Genomic DNA, 10,549 nt, shown 5'->3' on the forward strand with positions numbered 1-10,549 from the left:
ACACACACACACACACACACACACACACACACACACACAGAAACTCTCTCTCTCTCTCTCTCTCTCTCTCTCTCTCTCTCTCTCATGGATTCAAGCAGCCACTCAGAAAAGAACAAGGAAATGATGTTGGTGCTGGCTTCAGATGTCTGAGCAGAAGTGAAAGCTGACTTCAGCCATTTTCACCCTCACAAAGTCACAGGGCCCCTAAGAACACGGGTGGGGAGAGGACCCAGTGGAGAGGTGATGGTAAAGGATTTCGGGTTAGATGGGGTATCGTTTGTCAGACATTGTGGAAAGTCAGGGAGACTCTGAGAGGTCTTTTCGGGGCAGCACTGAGACCAGACCCTAGCTCTGACTCTCCCAGCTCTGTGATCAGACTCACTGTCTCTCTCGATCACTTTCCCCCCATTTATTTTTATGAATTTGAGGTTACTTATGCAAAATTCAGGGCTCTTTCCATGACTCTACACCAACCTCCTGGTAAACTCAAAATATATGAGCAGTAGAATAGTCGAGTGGAAAAAACATTAAGATAATCTAACCCAAGAGTCACCTCAGAGGTGGTGGTGTGAGACCTTAGATAATTCCCCTTTAATGGCAACAAATATAATATCAGACAAAATTGTCAACAGAACAAATATAAAGAATAGCCACTCAGATCACTGGAAAATGACCCATCATTAAGAACTTCTATTGTGCCAGGATGGCCACCAGTCTGTGGCCTTATTGTGTGCTGCCCACCCTGCAATGTGCTGTCTAGGATAAGGAAAATCATAGATTTGCTAGTACCTGTGGTGGGCTTGGAAACCGGTGGCTATATCAGGTAGAGGGAGAAGATTTGGTCTGGGTGGTGGAGAAGAAAATCTGAAGTTTATAGGTTAAAGATTATATATTCAGTTGTAGACAAGAAGTAGGAAAGGCTACATTTTTCCAAGCTTAAGTTTCTAGCTTTGGTCCAGGGTAGAAACTCAGCCCAAATTGGAAGATCCTTCAGGCAAGGTGGCTATGATGAAATCCAGATAATAAAATCTCTATACACACCCAGTGGATTGCTAACACAAGCATGAGTGAGGCGGTGGGTGTGGGGAGACCCAAGAGAGTACAGCCAAAAGTGAGATCAAAAAGAGATGGTGGGGGGGGGGAGAAGTTGCTGTACAGCTGTTTCTCCAGCCACACCCAGCTTGGGCAGCAGAGTGTGGAGGGCTTCTTGTTCAAGATGTCTGAGCACGCTCCTTGTTCAAATGGTTATCTTGCAATGTAGAAAAAGACCACACCCTTGGGGGATTCTGACTAATAAGCAGAGTAAAAAGGCTGGAAAGATGGCCCATGTGTAGTTTCTGCTCTCGAAGAGGACCCAAGTTTGGTTCCCAGCACCCTTGTCTGATGGCTCACAACTGCCTGTAACTACAGCTCCAGAGGGATCCAAGACTTCTGGCCTCCACAGGCACCTGCATACACATACACATACAGACAGACACACATACAAATAATTGAAAATAGTAAAAATAAATCTTATAAAATTAAAGGAAGTGCTGACACTACCCTGTGCAGAGATGCATCATGTAGGAGGCCCATTTTATAAACCAGGTCCAGATAAGTTCCTAAAACCAAACACCAAACTTTCAGGAGAATCAAGCAAAACGGGAATCATTGCAATGAAATCACCAGTTTTCAACAAAAGTTACCAGACACGAGGAAAAAACAAAACAAACAAAAAACCAAGAAAGTGACCAGAAAACAAGGCAAAGCCATCAAAAAAGTGTAAGGATACTTCAAAGCAGTTACTATAAATGTCTTCAAGGAATTAAAAGAAGATAAGTCTCAAAGACATAAACTTACATTTCATGTTAATTAGAGTCAGAAAATAGGTGCTCTCAACAAAGAAATGGAAATTATAATAAATTAATAATAAGTAGGCTGGGGATATAGCTCAGTGGTTAAAGAATTTTCCTATCATACACAGGCCCTGGGTTTGACTCCCAGTATTATAAAAAAGTAACAAATAATACAGAGAATTTCTGGTGCTGTGAATTACCAAAACTAAACTGGGAAGCCATGAAGGAAGCCTGTGCCTACACCTGAAAGATTGAGAGCTGACATAAAATCCCATTATCTGTAGAAATACAGGTCAGTCTCCGAGACACAGCTCAGGCTATGGACTTCAGGGGCCAGGAATGGTAGTGGGTGGGAAGTTAAGGGTATTCTGAGCTGCAGTGTGCTTTCCAAGAGAAAGAACAGCAGGACCCTCACTGTGGTAAGGGAATTCCTGGTGTCACAAGTCGGGGACATGATCTGAGGAAATCTCCATACTACTGAGCCTAATTTCAACAGCCATCCTTGAGTCTTGTTCCTAGGCCTTGGGACCTCTACTAGGAAGCAAACATGTTTCTCAGGACTCCCAGAGTTCAAAACTGAGGAGGGTGCGGGGGGAGGGGCTGCCTATGATTCTAGGCTAGGAACTTTCTTGTCACTCTGGTCACAGTGACAAAAGGCTGACGTTTTGGGTTCTTGGTTTTCAGAACACTGCATCATAGCAAGGTGGTGGTGGGAGCCGTTTAGTCTATGGTGATGCCATCATATGTGATCTAGACTAAGAAGCTGGGAGAGCGAGGTAGAACCAGGACAGGGAATGGGGTTGCTGAATCAGAAGTTAAAGGGTCAGCAAGAAGGCTCAGTAGATGAAGTCGCTTTCCATGGAGCCAGAGAATCTGAGATTGATCCCTGGGACCCAACTCCTGCAAGCTGTCTTCTGACCTCCAGGCATGATGTAGAAGGCACTCCCAGCCACATACATGTATGCACACACACTAGAAAAATAAATACGTGTATATAAAAAGACAAAAGTTAGTTCAAGGGACATTATTTAGTTTCATGCATTTGTGAAATTTCTGTTTTTGTACAGACTTCTGGTTCTAGTCCATTGTTTTCAGAAGGTACTTAGCACTGTTTTGAATTTTATTAAGCTTATTTGACTTTCTGTGACCTAAGAAATGCTCCATTCTGAAGCTTTTCTGTGTGCTCCTGGTGAGAATTCGTATGCTTCTGTCATTGCTCAGCAAACTCTGTATATATGTCTTCGAAGGCTCAAAAACATGTTTACAATTTTCCCATCTGATGCTCTACCCGATTTTGAGGGTAGACTATCAAGGCCTTCAACTCTTACTGTATTGCTTTCCATTTCCTTCTCCGGTTCTTTGCATGTTTCCTTTATACATTCAGATGCTCTGATCTTAGATACAGATAAAGTCATATTCATTACATTTTCCTGTCATAATGTATGACTTTGTCTTATCTAAAGCCAATTTCATTTTACATACAGTGACCCCTGCTTTGTTACTTCTTGCCTGGGATATTTTTTCCCATTTCTATTCCTGCCTTCTAGCCTATAAATAATCCTTCAGTTTGAGGTATTTAATGGTCATGCTCGGTCCTTTGATTGTGCCATTACAGTCTCCTAGGCTGCTGAGTTTCTACTAAGAAGTATGCTTATAACATCACAAGGCTCCCTTGTATGTGATTGCTTTCTGTCACAGAAGGAACAGTGAGAGCTTTACTTCTAAGAAACCACAGTGGGGTAGGTTCTGGGCAGCCCTATCAGTTTGGGGTTAACATTGACCGTCAGTGGCAAAAGCTGTGAGTGACCATGACAGTACAAGGGTGCTAGGGATTCCCCAGGGGATCCCAGGACATTCTTCAACCATGGCAGAAAGTCATGGTCTCTTGGCACTGAGCTGCTTAACTGGCCTGGGGCTGGGACAATGTACTCAGAATGTGGCCAGTCTCAAGTCACATGCTACATTTTGGGGAAGGGGGGCACTCCAGAGCTCTCCAGGACCTATTTTCATCTGTGGTTGTTGTGAAGTCACTGTTTGTGTGGATAAACAAAGGGTGAGAACTCCCAGCCTGCCAGCTTGCTGACATCATCTCACCTCTGTCTCATTTCCTAAGTGTTAGCTTTACCAACTAAGTTGATTTTCAATAATTCTCAAGCCACAGGCCCCATGGAGCAAAAAACTCCATCCCCGTGTGGAGTTTCTGGAAAAACTCAGGAGGCAGCTGACTCCAACAGGGTAAAGCTGACTCCATGCAGGGTAAAGCTGGGGTCCCAGTTTATAAACTGGCCAGTTGTGAGAGTCCCCCTGTGTCCTCAATTTCCCCATCTTTAGCATTAAGACAATAAAACCCAGGTCTTGGAGTTCTTGTGACAATGGATCTGTTAAATAGCTGGTCCCTAAATGCACCCGGAAAATGTTCATTACTTCTTAAATATCACAAGCCCTTACACACGAGACCTGGTGAGCTTCTTGGTGGCTAATAGCTTGGAGCTGCCTAGCCTGCTTGAAGCACATTTCCTTGCCTTAAAATGTGGATGATGTTAACATCTATCTTCTAAGGTTTCCAGGTCCCTAGCATGGTGTCCCCTCAATGTATGTCAGAGGTGACTCTCACCTGGGTCCCATCTCTCTGTGGCTGCAGGCTCTGTCTGGTAAGACTGCTTTCTTGCAGAGTTCCACCAGCCTGCTCACTTCCAGCTGCCACTAGTCACCAAGCTGAGGCTCTTCCTGGCCAGGACAACTGTCTGTACTCACATAGAAACTCCAACTGAGTAGTAAAGGTCTCAGAATCCATTTTTGGTCCTCCCACCTTACCTCAAGTCTTCCCAGGGAATTTTCCTGAGTGTATGCTACTCCAGACCCCAGGCTCCATCACCAACCTCACTTGGAAGGACCAGTCTATATCCTGAAGGACAATCATGGCATCTGAACAGTGTGAGCCCTCTCTGCTCCTTCCCCTAGGCAGCAGTCCCCTAGGCAGCAGATCCCATGAGTCCCTCTCCAGCAGGGTGTGTGTAGACCCTCTTCTGCCCATCTCCATGGCTAGGTTGGGGCATTGGTGGCCTAGACAGTCACCTCTAATCAATTTGAATGCTCTCCTCCTCTCCTGTGACAGCTGTTATGTTTCCTTGATTGTTCTTGTCAGTCCTTAGAAGCTCATTGGCTTGTTTGATTGCTGTTGCCTGTCTTCACACACTAGAATAAAGGGTAAGACCCATAAGAAGGGATGGTGCTGTCTTTCCTGCCGCTGTACCTGTAGTAGCCTCCAGCAGTCACAATTGTCAGTGACTGAAGGGGTTGTCATATCTGGGTCTCACCATCCCGTTTTACAGGGTTAAGGTAGGGACTGCTTTTGCTTCAAGTTAAAAGCCAGGGAGCAGTTGCAAGAGACCAAATTCCAGCCTTTCCCATCTACAGTACACTCTTTTCTTTCCAACATGTGCTTCTTGGAAAACCCTTCCCAGACCTCCATTCCACAATCCCGCTAATGATGGGTTTTAGAGCAGTGGTGCTGGGCGCTTCCAATCCTGAAGGCTGATCAGCCTGCCACAAACTAAGCTTTCTGAGTAACTCAAAGGTCAGAAGCCTTTACAGTTCAGCCACTGCAAGCCCCCTGAGACCCCAGGGGACACCCTGGTTGCAGGGCCCACCCTGGCAAGCAGTGGTCACTGCCAGCTCTTACAGGCCTTGGTGCCCAGGAGGTCTTCCTGTAGCAGCTGTAGATGGTGGTGGCAAGTCAGGCTCACACCGCATGACACCAAGCACATAGAAGAACAGGATGGATCAGGGACTGGGCTGGGCATGCACAATGGCTGCAGGAGTTGGCATTGGTGGGTTCTCTCTAGGGAAGAAGAGACCACTTCTTCATTAAGGCAGGACTCCAGGATGCCCCAGCAGCAACTGGTACCTGCTGACTACCTGCTTGGGCTCTAGATCCTTCCATATCTGTCAGAATGTTTTACCTTCACTTCTCATTCCTGGGTTGAGTTGTTGCTTTGTTCCCTAACAAACTTCCCTGCAAAACACAACAGAGAGCACATTTCTAAAAAGGATAGAGTTGAGGGAACAAGTCAAAGGGGGGAGGGGATAAGAGTGAGAAGATTAAGAAGTATGGAAGACAATGGCAACAAACAACAGCCTCCTGGAAAACTTCCCTGCTTGCCCAGGGGACACTCCTGGCTCTGGATATTTTAGATCCCAGTGTAGAGCACACACAGGCCGAGCAGTAAGTGTCTGGAAGCAAATTAGCACCTTCAGAGACCTAGTTCTCCTGAAGTTGAGACAACGAGGTCATCCACCCAATCCACCCAGTGTTCCTAAGTGCTTAGTGGGCGTTTCTTGAGGGAGACACTGTAGACATAGCCTTTCCAATCCCAATGGCAAGGCTGAGGAACAAGACTCCTTGGCCATTTTCTAGCACACAATAACTGCATGCTGTGGGTGGCAGGGACTGTGTGTGTGTGTGTGTGTGTGTGTGTGTGTGTGTGTGTGTGTGTGTGTGTGTGTGGGGAATAAGAGCAGACAAGAGAAGGTGTGGCCCCGTGTGAAGACCTTTTCTGCTTTGGGAACTTAGTGAGGCAGGCTGTGGACAAATCATTTTAACTCTGAGATTCAGTTTTCCCATCCATGGAAAGCAAACAAAATTGTCATCATGCTTAACAAAATGTGTGGCTGTTGATTATGAAGTTATAGTTAAAATAATGCAACACCGACTAACTTAGAAACAGCCAGATTGATATAACTGAATAGAATGATGTGATCTTATATTAAAATAAGTTAAAATGTTGGCATTTTAAACTAGTGGAGAAAGAAAAAACAACTTTGAAAAGGATGTTGAGGAACTTGGACATTGTACAAAAAATAAAGTATATGTTGAGCTGTTGTGGAATATTATTTTAAGATGTGTTACATTTGTTTATGCTATGGAATATTTGTTTGAATGATGCCAAGATGTGTTGCATTCCTTATGTTGCATTTTAACTCTGTAAAGCTGTTACTTTCCTGTCTAAAATACCTGTTTGGTCTACTTAAAGAACAGCCAATAGCTTGTCATTAGAAAGGATAGATGGGGCTGGCAGGCAGAGAAAATGAAGAGGAGAAATCTGGGAAAGAAGAGATCAAGGCAGAGCAAGGAAAGGAGTGTGTTGTGTGTGTGTGTGTGTGTGTGTGTGTGTGTGTGTGTGTGTGTGTGTGTTTGTGTCTGTGTCCACGCATGAATGCAGATACCGATGTAGGCCAGAAGAGAGATTAAAATTCATTGGAGATACAGTTACATATGGGTGGTTATGAGTCGCACAGAACCAAACTGTGGTCCTCTGGAAGAGCAGCAAGCCCTTTAACTGCTGAGTCATTTCTCCATGCTTTTTAAAGACTTTATTCTAATTTCAATTATGTGTGTGTAAGGGGAGAGGGTGGAGTGTGAGCATGAGTGCAGGTGCCCACAGAGATGCCAGAGGCATTAGATTCCCCTGGAGCTGAAGCCACAGGCAGTTGTAAACTGCTGGATGCGAGCTCCAGGAATCGAACTCAGGTCTCCTGGAAAAAAACAGCATGTGCTCTATAAAATGGAGCTATCTCTCCAGCCTGTAGCATGCTTTTAAAAACGGTGTTCAATAGGGAAACACATAAAAAAATATTAATGACAGTTCACTATATATGGCAGGAATATGAATGATTGTTTTGGGGCAAGGACACTGGTTTCACTTTAAAAAACTTTCTCACACCAGTAGTAAAAAAAAAAAATAATCAAAGGTTCAAAGTTAAAAATTGAAATGCTTGGAACCAGCAGAGTGACACAAAGCTAGCATGGGTTAGTTATGAGCCAACCGTAGCCATGGTTGCTAGGGGTGGGGTGTGGGACCTGCCTATACCCTGAAGTTCCCCAGTTAGAGCTAGTAAGGTAAAGGATCCTTTGCTTTGAAAAGCAATGTTCTAGAAGGGTCTAGGAAACCAGGGATTGGGGGAGGGGGACAAAGGACTCTAGGGGTTCCAGGCATGATGCCAGACAGGAATGGCTGAGGATGTCCCCTTCAGAGAGGGACCACAGGGAAGGAGGGAGTCTCACCCCATGCCATTCTTCCTGCCTGCAGCTAGTTCTTCTCCTCAGCCAGGGACATTCTGCTGTCTGCTCACACAGGTGGGAGGACAGCCAGTCCTGCCCCTTCAGTTCCCCGGGTAGGCACATTTTGTTCCTTGCCTGCCTTTGGAAATGGGCTCTGTGGAGACACAGAATGGGCCTGGAGTTTGTATGTTTGGGGTTTTCTTTATGTCTGAGTTAGGCTGTCTTTGGGCCCTTGGTTGCTCTAAATTCAGCTTCCCATGGATCTGGGAACCCCAATTTGTCTCCAGAGATCCCTCCCTTCCAATACCCCTATATATTTTCTTTGAACCCTGGCTTCACCCACACTTCCGTCCAAAGCAGTGTTCCCACACAAGCTCATGGAGACAGTGACTCAGGCCTAATCAGGGTTTCTGAGCCAGAGAGTACCTCAAGTCTCCTTCCCTCAGGCAAAAGTACTGGCCTATGAGGGATGATGTCAGATCCAGGAAATAAATGGACTGGCCCTGTGTTTCCTTCCTTAGCCTGGTTCAGTTCACAGGGAGGGTTCCAGAAGCCGGGTGCAAAGAACTCCTCAGCCTAAGCCGGGAGGAACAGGGTTGTGGGGGGCACAGCCAGTGGACTTCCTGTTGCCAGCAGATTCAGCATCTCATCTGCCTACATGCTGCCATGCTCCCATGCTCTGGACTGAACCTCTGAAACTATAAGGGAACCACCCTCATTAAATGCTTTCTTTTCTTTTCTTTTCTTTTTTTTCTTTTTTTCTTTTTTTTGGTTTTTCAAGACAGGTTTCTCTGTGTAGCTTTGGAGAGACTTGCTCTGGAGACCAGGCTAGCCTCGAACTCACAGAGATCCGCCTGCCTCTGCCTCCCCACACACCTCTGCTGGGATTAAAGGTGTGTGCCACCAACACCCAGCTTTCTTTTCTTCTTCTTCTCCTTCTCCTCCTCCTCCTCCTCCTCCTCCTCCTCCTTCTTCTTCTTCTTCTTTTTTTTAAAAATATTTTCTTTATAAGAGTTGCTGAGGTCATGGTGTCTCTTCACAGCAGAAGAACCCTAACAAAGACAGACTCCTCAGCAGCTGAGGGTTTCTCATCGCTCTCATGTTCTTTCTGGGGTGGATGGTTCAAGACTTGTTACTCCGTGGAGGCCATAGAGACCATGAGGTCCACTACCTTGTTGCTATAGCAATCCATTGTCATACCAGGAAATGCATTTTACAAAGTTGTCATTGAGAGCAATGCCAGCTCCAGCATCAAAGACGAAAGAGTAGGTATCACATTTAAAGTTTCAGGAGACAACCTAGTCCTCAGTATAGGCCAGGATGCCCTTCAGTGAGCCCTTGGATGTCTGCTTCATCACCTTCTTGATGTCATCATACTTGGTAGCTTTCTCCAGGTGGCATGTCCGATCCATAACAGACACACTTGGGGTATGAACAGGGAAGGCCATGCCTGGGAGCTTCCTGTTCAGCTCAGGGATGACCTTGCCCACAGCCTTGGCAGCACTGGTTCTGGGCAGCCCCATGGCTATCACACTACAGCTTCCCAGAGGGGCCATTCACAGTCTTCTAGGTGGAAGTGATGACACAGACTGTGGGCATGAGGCACTCTACAATACTACAATACTACAATTGTCATGGATGACCTTGGCCAGGGGGCTAAGCAGTTGGTAGTACAGGGAACATTGTTGACAATCTTAAGTGAATTGTGACACTTCCCATGGTTCACACCCATCACAAGCATGGGGGAATCAGCAGTAGGGGCAGAGATGTTGATCCTTTATGCCCTACCCTTCAAGTGGGCCCCAGCCTTCTCCACGGTGGTGAAGACACCAGACTTCACAACATCCTGGGCACCAGCATCACACCATTTGATGTCTGTGGTATCTTACTCCTGGAAGATGGTGATGGCCTTCCCATTGATGACAAGCTTCCCATTCTCAGCCTTGATTGTGCCATTGAGCTTGACTGTGAGTAGAGTTACACTAGAACATATAGACCATGTAATTGAGGTCAATGAAGGGGTAAGTGATGGCAACAATGTCCACTTTTCCAGAGTTGAAGGAAGCCCTGGTAATCAGGTGCCCAATTCAGTCAAATCTATTCATTCCAACCTTCATCATTGTGTGTCAAGCATGAGGCTGGTACTTCATGAGAAGTCATGGATGTTTCTGGAATAGAGAGGAGCAGAGAGCCATCCATGCCTTCTTTAATGGAGGAAAATAGAGACAGGTGATAAGAATACATACTATTCATGCACCAGTTCACCTATACAGCATCTTTTGCATTCCAACCCTGTGCTGGGACCCAAGAACATTCCAGAACACAAGTGAATACACCACCATCCCCAAATCCACAGAACTTGAAATATCCCAAGAAGGCAGATGAGAGATGAATGATCATAGGGATGTGTCACAGTAGCAACTTGTCCTGGGTGATAGGCAAAGCAGGTCCTCCAGGGTCAGCAGTGTGTGTGTGTGTGTGTGTGTGTGTGTGTGTGTGTGTGTGTGTATGATCTGCAAATAGTAACATCTGACTAGATTTGTAGAGTCCAGTCACACAGCTGACTATGGATGCATTCATGTGAGTATGTTTGGTTATGAGCGGGATGCACAAATAAGGACAAGAAGCCTTTTGGAGAAGGAGACTCAAAACA

The sequence above is a fragment of the Cricetulus griseus genome, assembly GCF_003668045.3.
Source record: "Cricetulus griseus strain 17A/GY chromosome 1 unlocalized genomic scaffold, alternate assembly CriGri-PICRH-1.0 chr1_1, whole genome shotgun sequence".
Lineage (NCBI taxonomy): Eukaryota > Metazoa > Chordata > Mammalia > Rodentia > Cricetidae > Cricetulus > Cricetulus griseus.